Here is a 21,353-nt window from a genome sequence, read left to right on the forward strand (position 1 = left end):
TTTGTCTACTTGAATTGTTTATCACGTTTGACCGCACTTTAAATGAGTCCGAAGCTCTCAACAAAAGTTCCGATAACTTAATGTCATCTTGCACTGCGTCTAATTCTGCTTCAAAGCGTTCAGCGTCCACATCACACAACGGCAATAGTATATTGATAACTTCGGTCTCTAATCTTAACACATTATCAATACTAAATTTCAATGGCTCTGTACTTTCTGGAGCAGAACAAATAATACTAGTAAGATGAGATTTGGCTTTAGTAAACTGAGATTTTGCTAAGCGTTTCTGTTTAAGTAAATCAGATAGCCGATCAGACTCAACATCGTCTGGCAGCGGGATCGCTGCCACATCGACTGCTGCTTCAGACATTGTTACTTGGAAAATTGTTTTACAATTACCAGATTAAAAGTTAGTTGAAAGCATATTATTATTAAAAATACCAAAATGATCCTGGCTGTTGACGATGACTGTCGGTTGTTGTTGACGTGGTGATGGAATGCACGTGCAGCTTTCTCTCCCGTAAGTGTTCATAACAATACACCAAAAAACCATAATTACGAATAACCGCAGCAACCACGCTCTGCTACCAAAAATGGTGACGATGCAAATGCTGGGCCCATAAAAAAATTCTATTGTTCACCATATCATGGCCTGTAATGCGATGAACAAATACATTCGATGCGATTGGCAGTCTGAGAGAGAGAAACAACCAACAACAACGACTTCGATGGATGATCTGATTTTATTCAAGTGTATAACAAATCAAGCATGCACACAAACAACCAATCAGAACACAGCGCATTCCAACTGTCACCAGTTCGTACCCCAAACACAAAATGTCTACCTAGTTCGTCCCCAAACACGTTTCGTCCAGGCCCTTATAATAAAGGGGTCTGCAAATTAGTTCTAAAATAAAATTTGTGCCAAAGATTGTGCCAAATAAATACATATCTACCATTCTGACATAAAAATTGCATTTGTGTGAATGTGACAAACAATGACCAGAATATGCCCCCTTTTTACTATTGATGCGAAGGCCCCGGTTACATTTTCAGTCAGGGGTGAGGGGCACCCTTGCAAACTTAATGGTTCTAAGAAACAATAGACTTACAGACACAGGTCACAATTCTATGAAATACAATTACTGCTTATTGCAGAAAAGCCTAGCCGAAACGTGGCTCAATAATAAGCAGTAATTGTATTCAATAGAAATGTGACCAGTGTATGCCATGTTCAATTACTAAATGCCATTGAAACAATTCAATAATTTAACTTGCAAAATAAATAAAAAACTGTTCAATTTCATTCCGATGTATAAAGATGATATATTATCACTAAATAATTCTAGGTTCAGTGAAAGTGTAGGTTTAAAACCGATACGTTAGAATGTGTACATTTTATGTTGATTTTCTAGAAAGGGGGTTAGCCTATTATTACTGACAATCAAACACTAAGACTTGGTTAAAAGCTGCATTCAAAATATTATATTCGGGAAATTGTACGTGGTGTAAAATGTCTATTATTACTAAGGTTTATTTCTGGAGGTTGATGACCGAGTCATCTTGTATTTACACACTTTGAGTTTGATTGTGGTGGTTCAGTGAGTAGGGCACTGGCTCAACAATCAAAACACTAGGGCCTAACAAAGCAGTGTCTAGTCGTTCAGATGGGACAAAAAAAACCGATGTCACATGTACTTAAAAGAAGCCACCTTGACAGGTCGAATTCGAAAATCAGAGTAGGTCGGAGTACCGCTGTTCAGAAAAATTTCGTCCACAGCACACTGCATGGCGTATGACAGTCTTCATTTCTGGTTCATACAAAAAAGTAGGATGTTAAACCTCATTTCATTTCATTTTGAGTTTGATTGCTAATCAAAATATTGATGTTACTCAAAAATTATTAATCATGTTAATTTTATTTATCAAAATTTGTACATATTTCTCTTGTCATCAAATATAATAATTTTTCTTTAAATTTGCGTTTCCTCAAATAAATCTATATGAAAGATCCGGAATTGAATTATCGTAATCGTTCGAAACGCGTCAATCGAGAATTTGGCATAACACATTCGAAAACAAAAGTATTGAAATTTTGATTACATCACGATTCTATGAAATCTGTTTTCGTATCTGGCATAACAGTAACTATCATCGACTGCAATTCGGACAATCGGAACGTTCTGGGAGCTGACAATCGAACATGGGAAGGAAATATAAAATAAATAAAAAATGCTAAATAAAGAACTGTTTATTGTGAAATTGCGATTTCTAATCCCCAACGAGCAGACGGACGGCTAATTCCCCCTTTTCCCGCGCTAACGAGAATCACGTGCCCGAAGAGTGAAATTTCAGGAGTGAAGTCAGATGAAAGTCACATTGACAGGAAGTGCTGAAGATTGTTGACAACACGTGATACCAGGTGAATATTTATATCTAAGCATAACTGGTCTAAAAATCCATCATTAAAAAGTTCTCGCGGCAAGTTCAAGTGAGACTATAAATAGTTTTCAGCCAACATTTAAAGGTAGGCGACAATTCCAGGTATTGCTAGTCATTTGACTGGTCAATTAACGTAAGAAAATGCGAATTTATTCTATAACTACATGCAAATAATACAAGCAAATACCATTGAATACGGCCATTGAATAACCTATAGTTGTATTCAATGGCCATTGAATAACCTATAGTTGTATTCAATGGCTTGAAAACGTACCACTTTTGTCCAGAATGACGTCACTTACAGAACTACGTCAAACTGTAATGACGTCACAACTAGGCAACCACAATTTTTGTAAAAAAGAAAGAAAAAAGAAAGAAAAAAGGGCGGAACCTTTGATGAATTTTAACGTTAGTGGTAATGATTTTTTATGATAAATTTAGATAGTACAGTGTATTTTGAGATTTGCATATAGGCCTAGTTAATAAGTTATAGAAAAAAAAACAGAACTCAAAGTCAATGACCATTGAATACCGCTCGGGTTATTCAATGGTTCAAGAGAGTGTATCCCTGCGCAAGTATTCCACAAGCGATAGGTCATTGAGTTCTATCTATTTAATCTCATAAATTGACAAAAATGCAGAATAAAGATACTTTTTTGCAGTGGTGGCGTTTATTGTTAGTCTTCCTTCAGTGCCATTTACATTTCTTTGTAGAATAATTGGCTTGCTTTTTGTGTAAGGCCTCTGGAGGTTGTTGACCAAATCATCTTGTTTTATTTTTGTTACAAAAACCTTATTAGCACCATATATTTCGTAATTATTAACTATATTGGTTGTCTATCCTATTAAAAGGATAAGCTTATTGATTTTCATCAATTTTTGATGATAACTTCCTCATTGACAGGAAATCTTGTCAGCACCTCAGAGGCTTCAATAATGATCCAAGTATTTAAGTAATAAGTAGCCAAAAGAGAATATTTAATTAATAAATAATTATCATAAGCCTTACTAATATTTCATTTGAAAGTCCAATATATGATTTTATTTTTGTACCCCATGCTGACAATGAGGTATAGACACAAATACACAATGAATAAAAAACATGAAATATGAATTTACTTTGCAAAGTTTTCGTGCGTTATCAGATATTACCGGTAGGCCTAGTGAAAATTTTGAAGTGAAAGCCCAGGATTCAACCCAATTGGTTGCTGGTGGGCATATGTTTTGTTGCCTGGCAACCTATATATACAGTGACTAGTAGGAGACAGTATAATACAGAATGCTGGTGCAGTTTTTCAGTTAATCAATTCAACACAACATAAAGTGGGTTGATCCTTTATAGTTCCCATATGTTTACTTATATTTTTTTAAACGACTTAGTCAAATGGGATGGGAGTTTTAGAGTCTATGCAAATAAGCATTTTTATAACGACAATTTTTAGATGTCTTTCTGTTCACCAATAACGGAAGCAGTTGCTCCGGTGCGCCAGTCCACCCAAGACTTTTTTTTGTGCTCCAGTCCCCAGCTACTATATAAAGGGAACATCCACACAATCTCACTGTCTATGATATCACCTTTGGTGGAAGTGGACATAAAACTCAAGGAACAAACGAACAATCTCACTTAAGCCTGATGAGTTTGAACTCGACGAAACTCAGGCCCATAGATAGAGGAGGGTGGGGGGGAAGCAAGGGGGGCAGTTGCCGAACCATCCTTTCCATTGGAACCAATACGAAGCGAACGACCAACGTGCCCATATCCGTATGGGCGCCCCATAAAGCCGAGTGACATTGGTTGGGCTGCCCCCCCCCTCGCTACGTTCCTGAAACTAGTAACTTCATGATTGGAATCTGGGACAGGCTACTCGCCACTCATAGATTTCTAATTTGTTATAAGTAAACAAACATGGTGTTCGAAGTGGATTTACAATAGAAAATTAGAATATTCCGCCTGTCTGGCTCGATGGTAGAAACGTCTTTAATTAAACACCTTCCATAACACCCGACTTCATCACCATTATTGATACCATCGTACTCCATACTGTTTAACTTCTCTCAATGTCTGCCAATATTTAGACCACTCATAATCCTAGTCAAATACTGTTCACTTGACAACTCCAAGAAACATAGCTGTTATTAGAAAATGCTTTTGTTTTAAGAGTGAGTCTCCCAGTGGAAGTGAGTTGTTCGAGTAAACATTGTTTTAACCCTCGTCCTAACGAGGGGTCAGTCTATAAACTAGAAGTGGTCAAGCTGATCGATGCTGTGTTTTCCCACGGATTAAGTTGATAGAGTTTAGCGATGATGTACATGTATCACCCCCAATCTTGTTTGATTTTTCTATCTTGATCTTTCTTCTTAGGACAACTTATATAGGTTGTGACAACACAAGTACTGTAAACTTGCTGAAAGATGAATTCAGTAATTAGAGGTTGGATATTAGAATTGTTTTGAAGAAGGATCAAAAAAATGTGGAAGTTGACAGAAGCAGTTTAAATTTAAGGTATTTAGACCTTTTTCTGCAGTGTCGGAAGATAAAAACTAGACTTATGCATATTTGAACAACAAGATAAGAAATTTTGGCATGTTTTGGATCTTGTCCAAAATTGTGTTCTGAGTTTAATGCCCTAGATTTGCATTTTTATTAGTTTGTGTTTTATTTGAGGAAAACTTTAAAAAATTCCATTGTTAATGAAAAGAAGAAAAAAGATATATAAAGAACATGGTAAGTTCCAATTCTAAGCTTTAAAAGATGTTTAAATTGTTTGACCTTGGTTTGTGAAACTGTTCCTTGACCCACTTATTGAGCCCATACTAAAAATGACCTGACCTCTATTGTTTGCAGGTGTTTCTGCACTGGCTGTTTGATTTGGGTTATAAATGAAAGTGTTGATTTAATCACCTTATTGGTCTATAATGCATGTGGTTTAGTTCATAAGGTCTGTCATTAAGTCAAGTGACATGGTTTCGATCCCAAGGAGTAGGATCACATGTCCTCCATTTTCCTCCCACTTATTGAGGTAAAATAGTGCCATTTGTTGGTCCCAAAATGATCTAATTTGAGTTGAGTGGATATTAAACTCTATATATATAATACCTTATTAATAGGATGCCATATGATCTCTAGTACCGTAGAGTTGAACTTACGTGGTATAAAACCTATATTTTGGTCATTTGAATGTTACATTAGGTTCTCTTGATTTGCAATACTTATCTCATATTGTGGCATGTTGTTCTTTTCTAAACAAGGAGATATATTAAAGTGATTTTAAATTTTAAGCAATCTAATTAAAATATAGATCTATATTTCGTTTCGTTTTTTATACTTTCAATGGCCTACACCACATGTAGATATAACAAGTTCGTTCTATGACGTCAGATACCAAGCAAGCGACATTTGACCCGATAACGTCAGTCATTCGATTAACCAATTAGCAACCGCCATGCTTTTTTAAATCTACTTTTGCTTTGTTTTGATTTCTATCGCTGGTAATGTCTACCCACAGTTCCGCGCAAAAAAGGTCAAACGCTCGATTCGACAGACCATTTGATTGGCTGACCCCTCATTTCAAGCAGAACACGAGTTAAATAACAAGTCTTCCAGATCCAAATGTAGTAAAGACAAGTAAAAACGAAATATTGAACTATAAAAATTGAAATGAAATTGGATCTGTGTTTTAATCAGATTGAATTTTAAGGGAGTTGTTGTGGCTCCATGAGAAAACCAGAAGGTCCCTTGTTAGACCAGCTTGGTTTCCCCCTTGTCACTGGTACATGACAGAGGGTCTGAAGGGGAACAGTATCCTACTGATGGAATGAAAAACCAAGTCCCATGTATCAGTTTGCTTGCATGTAAAAGAACCCATAAAAGTTGAAATTCGATGAAGATTAGGTGGAAACGCCACTGTCCAGGCAAAATTCACCTCGTTAGCATTGATCATGTTAGTCTCAAAATTCACCTCGTTAGCATTGATCAAAATGGCAGCGGGGCTGGTTGACCGAATGGTTACCGTCTGTGTTTCGATCATAAGGTCTGTCATTGAGTCAAGTGGCGTGGTTTTGATTCTCAGGTTGTACATGACAAGGAGTAAGGTCGCCTGTCCAACCTCATGGTTTTTTTTATCAAGGACCTCCAGTTTCCTTCCACTGCTAATGACACCTACGCACAAGCTATGTATTGAAATAAAATTGAACCATGTGTTAGTCCCAAAATGGCCTAGTCTCTCTCTCTCTCTCTCTCTCTCTCAAAATTGCAGAAATATGGTGTTGACAGGATGTTAAACCCTATTCAATTATTTGTAATACAGACAATAAACAGAGCTGTGTTATTATATAGAATTATTTATTAAACAACAGATATATGTCTTCTAAATTCCCACCCTCACCCATTAAAACCACATTTTATTGTCCGTAAACACAGGGAGTTGTAAATACCGGCTCATAACGCTCAGCAAAACAACGATAATTTGAAAGTATGGTGATTATGGCTTTGTGGAATCGTCTAATAATTACGTTTAGTCGAGTCGTGTGTCACCACGACGCCAGCCACCATTGATTTAATGAATCTGTTCTCTTATTTAATGTAATTTACTCGACAATAATCCAGATGAATTGTATTAAGTCTGATGAGACCACGGAAATCACATCGCCACTTCAGACAAAACAAACTTTTAACATAAAATGGACATTAGTTTTATCCTTAGGGCTTTGTGACCAGGTTCTATTACTGTTTCATTCATTGATCTTTTGGGCATTTTTCATTTTAAAAAAAGAGAGGATTTTAGTGTGTTTTTCATTTTAAAAAGTGGCTTTGTGACCACGTTCTATTGCTGTTTCATTTATTGATCTTTTGGGCATTTTTCATTTTAAAAAGAGAGGATTTTAGGATGTTTTTAATTTTAAAAAGTGGATTTTGGGTTGTTTTTTTCAATATAAAAAATGCGGATTTTGGGGGGTTTTCATTAAAAGAAAAGAACTTGATTGAAACATGTTTATTTTAGTAGAGTTGAGAGGTTTTGACCACTGCATTGAAAATGAAATGAATTTAGGGATTAAAGTCCTGCTTTTCTACACCAACTGCACTAATGAAGACGGACATATGCCATTTCTGATGGAAAGGAATTCAAATAATGATCAGCGGTTTTAAGTGTGTCCATGCTTATTTTGAATATCATTTTCTATCAAATTAATTCTTCATTTTTTTTATTGAAAGTGATCACTGTTTAACACAACGGGGTCACTGCAAATCTGAAGTCAACTTAATATCAAATCAGTAGTTACCGGTAGCCAACAACAGTGTAGACAAGATGATCAAGTCTTATCGAACCAGTAACAATACTGTAGACAATATGATCAAGTCTTATCAATCAGTAACAATACTGTAGCCAAGACGACCAAGTCTTATCAAACCAGTAACAATACTGTAGACAATATGGTCAGTTTTATCAAACCAGTAACAATACTGTAGACATGATGATCAAGTGTTGTCAATCAGAAACAATACTGTAGGCAAGATGATCAGTTTTATCAATCAGTAACAATATTGTAGACAAGATGATCAAGTCTTTTTGAATTGAATTAACTATTTACCAGTACAGTATTGTTGTCAGTCTATAATAGTCTGTAATTTTCCAAGCTCAATAATTGTCCGTTTTAAACCTGCCCGTAAACATTTTAATTTCTGGTTCATGTCTGTGGAAACAGAATAATCAAATTGGCGAAGTTTAATTTAATTTGATTGTTACGTCAAGAGACAAGTGTGTACATTTAGCGGTTGATTTAGATTAAGTTAATGCCACGAACAATGATTGTTTGAAATGCTTTGATTATCAGCCTTCAGGAAAATAGATGTTCATGTATGAAATTGTTTCTATCGCGTCTGCTCAAAGTCGACATCTGGATTGGTTGCAGTCGTATTCTTTCAATTATTGGAGATTCTGGGATGGTTTAATTTTTTTTTGTTGTGAAAACTCGAGAAAATCGACAATTGCCTTTCAGATAAGAAGCACTACGTAAATGAATTAGTCTTTCTGAAAGCGTCAAATATATTTTACCGTCGACAGTTTTGAAAGATCACTGAATCCAGTTCGTAGATAATGTTTCAAATTATTCAGGTGCAATTTAATTTAGTTTTGTAGAGAGAGACAAAAATCTTGCCTTTGTCAAAGTGTAAATGAAATTTGAAAGAAATTCCTTTAGAAGGATCCCCTCATGATTTCAATATGTCTTCTTTGTGTCAGATATGGATGTAGATTTTTTTTCCTGAAATAAAGTTGTGAAAGATGACAGTAGTCTTGCCTGTAATTTCTTCAACATGTGAAAGGATCTAGTGATGGGGTAGTGTCTATATAGTTAGTGATTGAACAAACTATATAATTAGTGATTGGGGTTATATGAGGGTCTATTATATGATTAGTGATATGAGGGACGGTGTATATAATTAGTGATGGGGGGAGGGGGTCATTCAATGGGAAGGGTCTATATGATTAGTGATGAGGGGGCGGGGGTCTGTATGATTAGTGATGGGGAGAGGGGTTCATTCAGTGGGAAGGGTCTATATGATTAGTGATGGGGGACGGTCTGTATGATTAGTGATGAGTAGGGGTTTATATAATTAGTGATGGGGGGGTCCATATGATTGTTGAATGGGAAGGGTCTATATGATTAGTGATGAGGAAGGAGCTATATCTGGGTGTGGGCAGAGAAGAATCTTGGTGTTGGCAGAGAAGAATCTGGGTGTGGAAAGAAAAGAATCTCAGTGTGGTACAAGAAGAATTTTGGTGCAGAGAAGAATCTCAATGTGGGCAGTGAAGAATCTGGGTGTGTGTAGAGAAGAATTTGGGTGTATGTAGAGAAGAATCTGGGTGTGGGCAGAGAAGAATCTGGGTGTGGGCAGAGAAGAATCTGGGTGTGTGCAGAGGAGAATCTGGGTGTGGGCAGAGAAGAATCTCAATGTGGCCAGAGAAGAATATCAGTGTGGGCATAGAAGAATCCCAATTTCCACTTGTCGGGTGTAGCACCTGCTGCAGGGCTGACAAGCAGAGAGGAAACCTGTCATTAGGATGGGCTGACCTGTGGGGTGCATGCCAAAGGTACCCTTGACAACAGAAATTCAAAGGGTAGACAAAATTCGCTTCCCTAGCATTGAAAACTTGGCCACAGAACAAAATATATATTAATCTTACAATGACTGAAGTGTTGGCGCCACTCCGTTTCTAGTTAGTGTTCAATGAATGTCAAAAAGTTCAACTTGAACCCAATTAGTAGCAGGAATTGATTATTTAGATGGTTAGACTGCAGACGTTATACAATAATTGTACAGGTTTTGAATTGATTGCATCTATATATAAAAGAAAAACTTTCATCAAAGGAAATAAATTATAAGTGAAAAAAAAGTCTTCTTTACTAGGTTTTAAATGTAAACCTAATTAATTTTTTTTAGTAATTGTTGTGTTATCTCCCTTGAAGTGGTAAAAGATATTATCTATACCCTCCTAACTTTAATAAACATACCAAAAGACTATCTCTACCATGATATAACCTTGATTTTTATTTTGCCCATATGAATGACTCGGCCTTGACAAGTGGGAACCAAGATTATAACCCATTAAATTCTTGTCGAGAGCATTTGCCTTTTATGGAGTAGAGAGAGGCAGACATAGGGTGTTACGTCCACTTGACACAAACTCGATCATTTTGGGACCAACGTCTAATTTTATTTCAATAATTCGCTTGCGTATACGGATCTTTATTTAGCAGCGGGAGGAAATGGAGGGACCCGGAAAAAATCCACGCGGTTGGACATTTTCGACCCTACAGCTTGTCACGTTCAAGTGTGGGATTGAAACCATGCCACTTGACTCAAACATTGATGGAAGGTGCGACACAATATTGAGAAATAAATAAAACAAAAACTAAGGTGGGGCCAAGCATAGAACAGGAGCCTAGGTATATCTGTGTGACAAGGGATGTGGGAAATGGAAGTTGCAAACAACCACCATGGGAGCCACAGTGGCTAAATGAGTATAGCTAAGATATATCCAAGGGATTTTCTGGCATGGTTTACCCTTGTCAGTGGCACATAATTGATGGACTTGCCGGGAATAGCATCTAGTTCTTCGGATTGTTCAATAAACCGAGGTCTGTTGTACACATTTACATAGGAACCCTTGACAATTGAGTAGAGTGTAGCACTGTCTAGAGGTCTAGAGGTTTGTTGGTGTGGGGGTGAGATGGGTGGTAGATATGAATAGATTATGTACCATTATAGAACATAAGTGAGTAAAAATGGACTTTAAATTCTATTAACAGTTTACTTCCTATTTCTCCAAGAAAGAAATTCATTTAGAATCAAAGAATAATTGATTGCCCTTCTCGAAGGCTTTTGGTTGTGATTTTTTAAATTTTGAAATATTCAACAAAACATCCTTCACATGGCTCAAGTAGCTATATATTTTTTAACCACCCTGAGGAACTAAAGATGAAATTGGTTTGGCGCCATTATAGCCATAATCACAGGAACAATTGTGTTTGTGTGCTAAAGGAGATAAAACCACTGAAAAGAAAACCAATATTTTTTTCATAGACCCAGGCTAGTGTTATTTAGATTGTATACAGTAGAGTTAAATTGAACATGAGGAAAAGGTTATTTGTCTAAGTGAATTTGATAAAAATAGACGATAGTTTAACCTACGATTGACTGCTGTCTGTGTATATTGTCAGACATGACACTCAAATGTGTTTCAATTCTCTTAAATCAATGAAAAAGAAAAAACACAAACCTTACGAAGGAACACTAAGGTCGACAATCGTTTCATCTGCAAATGTTGACTTGATTTAAATGTACATCACGCGGTTCAATTTAACTATGACTGTGACATTTATGGACTGACTGATTAGCTTGTAAACGATGTATGTTCAACAATTCAATTCTAATTTTTTTTAAATTTTCTTTTCCAAAGCAAAAGAAAAAATGGATTTGAATTCAAAGAACTCCAATTCATGTCACACCAAGAAAGGTCACCATGACTAAAATCTTATTTGTTGTTTGATCCTTTATGAAAATCTTAAAGTTTATTTGACAGTCCGAATTAGTCACATTTGTTAGTTCAATATTTAATCGGGGGAAAATATTTCTGGGATGTACTTGAATGCTAATATTTTGGTCTCCTTTAAGTTGTGTGAAAGATGTTTTTTTGCATGGAGGTGACATGAATTTGAGGAGAGGGATAGATATGGTTGACAGAGTGGAGGATGGAGGAGAGCGGGAAGAGAAAAAATGGAAAAGGAAGGGTGAGAGAATGAAGGGGAAAAGAGGGGTGTAAAGGGAGAGAGAGTGGGGAAGGGAGAGAGAGAGTGGGGAAGAAAGAGAGATGGGTGAAGGAAAAAGAGGAGAGAGGGTGGAGGAGAGAGAGATTGAGGAGAGAGATATAGAGGGGAAAGGGTACAGAAGAGAGAAATGGAGGGAGAGAGGGAAAGGGAGAGAGAGATGAGACGAGAAAAATGGGAAGGAGATAAAAAGGGGGAGATAAAAGGGGAAGAGAGGGATGAAGAGAACCAAGGAGATAGATGGGGGGGGGGGGAGATAGAGGGATAAGAGATAGATGGGGGGGAGAGATAGAGGGAAAAGAGATAGATGGGGGGGGGGAGAGATAGAGGGATAAGAGATAGATGGGGGGGGGAGAGATAGAGGGAAAAGAGATAGATGGGGGGGGGGGAGAGATAGAGGGATAAGAGATAGATGGGGGGGGGGAGAGATAGAGGGATAAGAGATAGATGGGGGGGGGAGATAGAGGGATAAGAGATAGATGGGGGGGAGAGATAGAGGGATAAGAGATAGATGGGGGGGGGAGAGATAGAGGGATAAGAGATAGATGGGGGGGAGAGAGATAGAGGGATAAGAGATAGATGGGGGGGAGAGAGATAGAGGGATAAGAGATAGATGGGGGGGGAGAGATAGAGGGATAAGAGATAGATGGGGGGGAGAGATAGAGGGATAAGAGATAGATGGGGGGGGGGAGAGATAGAGGGATAAGAGATAGATGGGGGGGAGAGAGATAGAGGGATAAGAGATAGATGGGGGGGAGAGAGATAGAGGGATAAGAGATAGATGGGGGGGGAGAGATAGAGGGATAAGAGATAGATGGGGGGGAGAGATAGAGGGATAAGAGATAGATGGGGGGGGGAGAGATAGAGGGATAAAAGCGAGAGGGGAAAACCAGGAGCATAATATCCACACAAACACTGATTTGTGTTGATATAACTCACTTCTTTGTTCACTTTTTCTTGGGTTTTGTTTATTTTATTTTCTTATTGGCTAATGTTTTAAATTTAAATCATGGTCTAAATCAGTAAGTCTGAAGAATAAACACTGTATTTAGAATAGATCTTAACTTGGCAACAACAGAGTGAAATATTTTGGGTTGCATTTTTTCCAACAAACTGTAGATCAAACACCTCGTGGAGAAGTACAGGCATGAACTATCATTCGTCAGTGAATATGAGATTAGAAGTTCAATGTTTATTATATGCAATAACCAACTGAGTATTTTACTACTCTTGTCTTGTCTAATCTATCATTGAATTCCAACTGTCAAAGGTTCTTTTATGTTCAGCAAGCATGTACACAGAAGCTCAGTTTTTCATCCCATGTGAACAACTCGATGCTGTTCCTTGCCAGAGCGTAACTTGCCTGGCAACCACTGGTTCATCCCATGTGAACAACTCTATGCTGTTCCTTACCAGTGCGTATCTTGCCTGGCAACCACTGGTTCATCCCATGTGAGCAACTCGATGCTGTTCCTTGCCTAGTTCTTCGTCCTTCACCACATATAAGGGGAGACTCATGAACAGTAGTGGATCTAGAAGCTGTGAATAAAGGGGTGGGGCGGCCATCCATAATCCCACCCCACAATGAATGTCAACAAAATACGTAATAAAATGCATAAGTTTGCTGGAAATAAGTTTTATTCAAGTTGACATAAAGTTCATCTAATACAATGATTGTTATTGATTTTGTTATTGTGAACCTTGTGGGCACTTACTTGGTCTCTTCGCTTCCACCCCCAACCCCCCTTAAATCTGTGCCTGGCCATGAAAGGTAGTTTAGGGTCCAACTTATAGGTACGAATGAATGAATAAATATATAATTTTGTCACCATTAGATTTAGAAGCAAAGATGAAATATTAAGTAGCCCCCTTAAGTGTCAAGTGTTCTTAATAGAATTGTTGTTTCAGAGAGGAAGGGGGGTTGGATCGTCGAATGTTTAGCACATGCGCGTTTTATCATAAGGTCTGTCATTGAGTCAGCTGGCATGGTTTTGATTCCCCAGTTGTACGTGACAAGGAGTAGGGTCACCTGTCCAACCACGTGGGTTTTCTCTGGGTTCTCTGGTTTCCTCCCACTGCCAAAGACCCCCACGCGCAAAGGAATTATTGAAATAAAATTGAACCACGTTAGTCCCGAAATGACATGGGTTGTGTTGAGTGGACGTTAACCCCATCTCTCTCTCTCTCTCTCTCCAGAAGAAAACAACCAGTGATTGTGATTGATTAACATTAAATGTAGTTTCCAATATAAAAGAGTCTGTAGTTAATGTTTTATGGGAATGATTGGGGAGAAAAAAAAAGACCAGTTTCACTTTTATCAAACTGTGGTCAGAAGTGCTGTTTAATTTCCGACACATAATAAATCGAAATAGAAAAAAAAAAGAAAACTTTTTGTAACTGTTCTCAGTGTAACTGTGTTGACAGTTTTGGTAGCTTTAAACATGGCCACTTAAATGCCATTAAGTTTTGGTAGCTTTGTATGTGGCCAATTAAAGTTTAAAATAAGACATCATATGTAGTGGGATCAAGTTGAAAGTTGCAAGAAGACGAAAGTGGTATAGGGAATGAAAGCTAATGAATGAGATGAATGGGAGAGAGTTTAGCAGGTGTATGAAATAACACCTTCAACTTGTTAGATATTTCACTTTTACATGTTAAACATTATCTTGGTATTTAGTAATTGACTTTAAAACAGCTCCGAGATTTAAGAGAAGGTTATGTAAAGAATTTTAGAAACTACCTTTCTCGCTACCTAGGGGGTTGGATGGCTGCACGCTGCATCATAAGGTCTGTCATTGAGTCAGCTGGCGTGGTTTCCATTCCCCGGTTATACGTAACAAGAAGTAGGGTCACCTATCCAAACTCGTGGGTTTTTTCCGTATCCTCCGCTTTCCTCCCACTGCTACAGACCCCTATGCTCAAGCCAATTATTTAAATAAAATAGGACGATATGTTTGTGTCTAGTGGAAATTAAACCCCATTTCTCTCTCTCTCTCTCTCTCTCTCTCTCTCTCTCTCTCTCTCTCTCTATGTATTTTGCCACTACAAGGGCAATATCCCATTCTGAAGTCTGTCCCTCCCTCCAACCTAAAGTGTTGTACCAGTAACAAAAATCTCAAACTTTTAATTTGAAACACCTCCAATACAATAACTATACTGACCGTGCAAAAAAGAATATAAAATTTTTTATGATATTTCAAAGACAGAAAAAGATTGTAAATAATGTCGATTAAATTGGGAATTGTTTTGACATTTTCTATTATTTCTAAGCCTGTTTCACTTTCAAAAAGAAGTTGCTTAAAAGGATAATAATTTTTTGTGTTTCCTAATCTATTCTAATACCATTTCCCTCAGCTCCTAACAAATGAACAAAAAAAAACGGATGGTATAGAATGTCATTTATTCAAGGCTAGTAAGATAAAAAAAAATAAGATCATAGCAATATGCAAAAATATTTAACACAATATTAATATATATCTAAGACCGAAAAATAAACTCATATTTTAGTCTTAAAACTTTTGTTGAGCTTAACGAAATAACAGATGATTGGCCAAACACATCACTTTTTGTGACGTGCTCAAAATAACATTAGTGCTGTTTAAATGATTGCAGGATTTAAAGGGAATAGAGATATTCCATGATAGAGAAACTTAGGTCTATGAAATATATTATAAGGACTAAATAAAACCGCTTTTGAAAACAGTAGATTAAAATAGCTAAGTCTCTGAATATTTTCCATAATATTCGAATTTAAAAATACATATTGGAATTCAATATATTGATCAAGTTATCTTGCTGTGAAACTATAGGATCCTAATATCCAATATTTAAGACACAATAAAAAACATTTTATAATCAGTACATGAGTCATGTACCCTATGGTTTCAGGTGCCATTTTGAAATATCCTACAACCCAATATTAGTAAAGGTTGATTCACAAACGACAATATAATAATTTAGAAAATGTGTAGAATGCACTAAGCAGGTGTAAACGACTGCTCTTCAATTTGAACTGTTCACATATTTCGCCGAACATAATTGATTAGAAATTACAATATTTTTTCAAAAATTTAATACAAATCATTTTACATACATTCATATAACATTAATATGTTTTTTTGAACCATTTTTGTCTATTTCAAGGTTCCAAAAAAATAAAGCCATACGCCCTTTAAGCAGGTCTTTCAAAATGTTGCCAAATGGAACCCAATTTGACAGCAAGTCAGTTAACTTCTCTTTGTAGCATTGGCACTTTTCAGAAAGTATCAAATATTCCACAGCTTATGTTATTAATCGCTATGCTAAAATATATTCAAATTGATTATTTGATTAAGAAAAAGAAATCAAAATATGAATATTAGATATTCTTCCGTTTAAAAAGAGGCAGGTTATATCCTGTTTTTATCGTCTGACAAATTGAACCATTTTTAGGGTGGATATTCCTTTTAGAGATTCACCTATGACAATATTGTAATTTACAATGAATTTAAAACTCCTCAAATAATATAATCCTTGAGTGGCATTTAGTGATTGAGCACATTAAAAAAAATATAACACAATTACTTGATAACGATAAGAGAATATTTGTCGAAACGTTGTGCTATATGTGTATAAACCAGTGATTGTATTCCATATAAATTGTGTTGTGTATTTTTTTAGTGCCAAAACAATAGACTTGGGCCGTTATTAATAAAAACTTTCAAGGATGCAGCCTTTTCATTGGATAAGATCTAAAAGATGTACTAGGATATGAACCCTTATCCAATAAAAATGCTGGATCCTTGAATTATTTTAGTTAAAAGTTTTTATGGATATGTATGACCCATGTTGTGTGATAAACTAGCATAACTTGTTATATCATTTCACATGACAGCACAAATTCCCTTTAATGAAAAAGTTCCTGACACCCATAAAAATAAGGATAATTGCATTTTGATGACATGGACTTTTCTGTACTTGCTTTCATTTTAATGAATTTCAAAATAAAATTATTGCTTGAATATTTTTTGAGATGACAAAAATATAAATTTAATTTTTTAATTATATTTTCTTTCATTTTAATGAAATTCCTGTTTGGTTTCAAAATTCAATTATTGCTTAACATTTTTGAAAAATTAAGATAATGTTTTAAATTTTACTTTCCAAATGTCATTAAAGATGCATTATGTGAAAGCTAAATCTGCTTTTTTGGGATCTTTTCTACTGGCCTTAAATATTATGTATTAAATATTATTCAGACATTTATTCACATAAATGGATTAAAGCACCCTTTAATTTATCGTTTAAATGGATAATCAAGATTTTGTTTAACGTAGCATTGGTACTTGACAAGACTATTTACCTTATATCTTGTCAAAAATTCAAACACTCATAACTTTGCTGAGAATAAAGTAATTTGACTATTTTAAAACTACTATAGCAAGAACAGACAGCTTTCTATCTAAATTTTACATAATGCATCTTTAATGTTAAATGTATTAGATATTTCTTCGTGACATTTTGAAGGCTGTATGTCACATTTAACATTTTATTTATTTCATATTTTATGATAAATAACAACAGTTCCGAACCTTCAACATTTAAATTTCCCAGTTTTTCATAATGTCAACATATCTATCTGTGTAAAGTCTTTTTATAGTTTATCACAGAATAGGTGAACTTTAACGCAACTTCTGTTTTGTAAATATTACATTGGCTACCAATAGTTTTTATAATTGAATGTAATAAGATTTTATTATTAACTTGGCCAGGAGCAGCATCTAGTTTTTCAAATGGTGCAGAATATTATGTAGGTTAGCATGCATGCAAAAGAAACCTTGACAGCTGGAATTCGATGAAGAATAAGAGAAAGTGGCACTGTCCCAGCTTCAAATCTAAATTTGTACACAGGACCTTCTTTCTTCTGTCCCATCTGAAGAACTAGACACTGTTCCTTGCCACTGACAAAGACAAAAAAACTAAAAAAACACCTAGGAACTGTCACAGACAAGACCAATGAATTGTCCCAGACAAGAGCAAAGAACTGTCACGGGCAAGACCAAGGAACTGTCACAGACAAGACCAAAGAACTGTCACGGACAAGACCAAGGAACTGTCACGGACAGGACCAAGGAACTGTCACGGACAAGACCAAGGAACTGTCACAGACAAGACCAAGGAACTGTCACAGACAAGTGTTTTGAGGAAATAAGTTAATTTAACTATTAATCAGCAACAAATGATGCTGGCAGAGGCAGATGTAATTCCATGTCACTAATGTTGTTGACATGCAGTCAGAATGATTTGACTTGTGTCCCTAATTGCATATATTTATGGACTTGATTTATCTGAACCTCATGGTGAACTGAAAATAGTTTTATGGGACAAAAATAAGTGACAGATTTTGATAGTTCTTCATGGTGAACTAAGACGATTTTATAAGACAGTATAAGTGATATACTGAAAATAAAAAACTGAAGTCATGAATATATGACACTGACACAGACATTGACACTTGTATTGTCACAGTGTCGTCAGTGGCACTGATATGTCTTTAATGTCAATCTGGTTGATTTCATTGCTGTTTCATCCACTCAGTGGATAAAGACATAAATATCATTAAAAGATTAGATTTTATCAGATATTAAACCCAGGTTGATATCTTGTCACGACAGTTTTATCCCTATTAAATATAGTTTTATGGCGATGTGGGACCACTGACTCGTGGCAATAATCTAGTTATAGTATTATTTTATGTATTAATAGCATGTTACATGTGTCAGGCAATCACACAGAGCTGTACTAGACATATTACTTTCAGATTGTCCCAGCATCACATCCATACAGAGAAACACTATTTATTTACATAGTTAAAAAGTTTAAACATACATTATGCAAGAGCTAAATCTGCCTATTGCAAGTCTTTCTTTTGACCTGAAATGTTATATAAACTATTAAACATACATTATGCAAGAGCTAAATCTGTCTATTGCAGGTCTTTCTTTAGGCCTGAAATGTTATCTAAATTATTAATTAGACATTAACTTATCCAGGCCATAATCAACTCTAGATGGCATCGCTAGCCTGCGATCTTTAGTGGATTGTGAGCCGATTTACTGCATAACTTTCCTTCTCAATTAAACAATTAAATAGATAATCGAGACTATGCTGTTTATCGTACTGACTTTAGTAATGATGACCGAGGCTAGGCGGAAATTTATTTGCTTAGTTTTCAGTTCATAGTGGATCAATTTGAATGAAATTTTAAGCAAATTGCCTTTACGCTATCTAGTTTTTAACTATTATAGTGAGAACTGCCAACTCATTATCGAATCTCCCATAATGTATCTTTAATTAGACATTAATTGACTTATCGATACCATAATCAACTCTCGATGTCATCTTGTGTGTCCAATTTTCACTGGATTTGAATCCGATCTGCTGCTCAGTGCTCATTGATGATTAAATCCAAAAATGGATAATCAAGACTTTAGTAATGATGATCGAGATTAGGCTTAAAATTCAAAAGCTAATATCTTGCTTGGTTCAGAGTGGAGCAATTTGACTTAAATTTTTGACATGTTCTTTTTATGTTATCTATTTTTTTAACTATTATAGCGAGAAGAGTCAACTCTTTATCTAATCTCCCATAATGCATCTTTAAGTTGTCAATGATTAAAAAAAACTGATCGCCATTTAGCGTTTATGGGTGATATCAATAACACATTCTACAGAAGATGTCACTTGTGTGATAACTTTCATATTCTACTGAGTGATATCTCGGAGATTTCGCACCAAAAATTTATATATTTTTATTTGTGCATGTAAGAAAGGATTGGGTGATAAATAAAATCTTCTACTCGTTGTTTTTGTTATCAAAAAATACTTGTTGGAAATTCTGTGATGCATAATGGCCGAAGATTGTCCATTATGTAAATAGAAAGAACAACTGAGGGGCGGTTAGCCCCGATGTTTTTCTTTGTATTTACATAATGGACAGTCTGAGGCTATTATCAAACTTAAAACATAGCACCATAGAGATACAAATAATGGATAGTTTTCTAAAAGAACAAGCCACAAAAATAATGGATAGATCCTTAAAACAACATGCATCGGCACATGAATGCATGTGACAAAACACTCCAGTCATACAATGCAAGCATACACAGACATTGCAAAATATTCAACATGGTTATGATGGAGACGACATGTTTATAACACAGTCGAAAACAAATATTACTAATGAGAATATATGTGATAAGCATTTGGATACTGATTACATTTGGTAATGTACTCGATATGGAAGATAATTGCCATAAAAATTGTGATGTTCTTCATATGGGGGATAATAGCCGTCAAAGTTGTGATGGAAAGGCTGCTCGTGAAAATGATTTAAACATTGATAACATTCTTATTATTGTGGTTAATATGGAGGGTACTAGCCGTCCGAATTTTGATTTTAAATTTAATATATACTCTGATATAAGTTACAGGACACAGGATCAAAGGCACAAACCAATTCACAAAATTCGAACTCAACAGTCATTATGGTGTAATGGTGATATATTTGAACAGTTTTTAAAATCGGATAAAAATTGTGACCTGTATAGGTTTCACAGGCTCAAAACACTTTTTTTGTTCAATCAGGGGCCATAATCCTGGAAGTTACAGTCCGATATGAGCCAATATCGCAAGGAATCAAGATCTGTGGGTTATAAACACACATGTTCAGTTTCATCAAAATGGACTAATAATTGTGACCTCTAGTGTGTACAGTCAGGGGCCGTAATCCATGAAGTTACGGTCCCATACAAGCCAATATCGAATAGAGGCAAGATCTTTGGGATATATACCAATATTTCAAGTTATGACCTGTAGAGTGTCCACAAAGAAGGTGTGAAGATGTGGGCATATAAAAACGCATCATCGATCTAGTGCCGAACGTACTATTAAACGGACAAGTGACATATAACGGACGGATTTAAGTAGGATTCTTTATGTAGACAAACACGTGAAATCAACATTCGGTCATGTGACATTTCGGTAAGTATGAGGTTTTAAAGTAATTTCATGTACTGTAATTTAATTTGTTCAGAGAATAAATTATCCCAAAATACATGTTCATTTTTCAGATAAGTGTCTATTATTGGTAAACCTGTCCATTATTTTCAATAAGTAATGGACAGTTTTATAAATAATAGATAATTTTTTAAGAAAAGCGTACATTCTCCTATATAATGGTTAAAAACACCAAAGGGTGACGTCGTATCTGTTTTAACTATTTGTTAAAACTTATTCCACATTAAAATATACTCAAACTGATTATTTAATATGTACTTAAGAAAATAAAATCAAAATGTCAGCGGGAGATAATCTCCAAGCTTTCAAACGTATTAAAAAACTAAAAACTGAATGTGTGTATTTGCCCTTTAGTTTTTTGGGGGCGGGGGGCTGTTGATGGCTCAGTGGATGAGGTGCTGGGTCATTAACTAGGAGTTCCAGGGTTGGGATTTAAAGGAACCTATGGCAGTTGAAATTCAACAAAGAGTAAGCAAAAATGCCACTTTCCAGGCAAAAATTCACTCAAAGCACACTGCATGGCCTAT

General features: G+C 35.8%; 1 protein-coding gene across 2 annotated transcripts in view; it reads left to right on the forward strand.

Annotated features, from left to right (window-relative positions):
• The first annotated feature begins 4,618 nt into the window (after positions 1-4,618).
• Positions 4,619-21,353, forward strand: part of LOC126807867 (polypeptide N-acetylgalactosaminyltransferase 5) — a 210,202-nt gene continuing 193,467 nt past the window's right edge. For both annotated transcript variants that reach the window (XM_050532719.2, XM_050532722.2), the window contains exon 1: positions 4,619-5,167. The gene's annotated coding sequence lies outside the window, so the exon portion shown is untranslated. The remainder of the gene's footprint in view (positions 5,168-21,353) is intronic.

This window comes from Patella vulgata, chromosome 9, assembly GCF_932274485.2.
Source record: "Patella vulgata chromosome 9, xgPatVulg1.2, whole genome shotgun sequence".
NCBI classification, from domain to species: Eukaryota; Metazoa; Mollusca; class Gastropoda; family Patellidae; genus Patella; species Patella vulgata.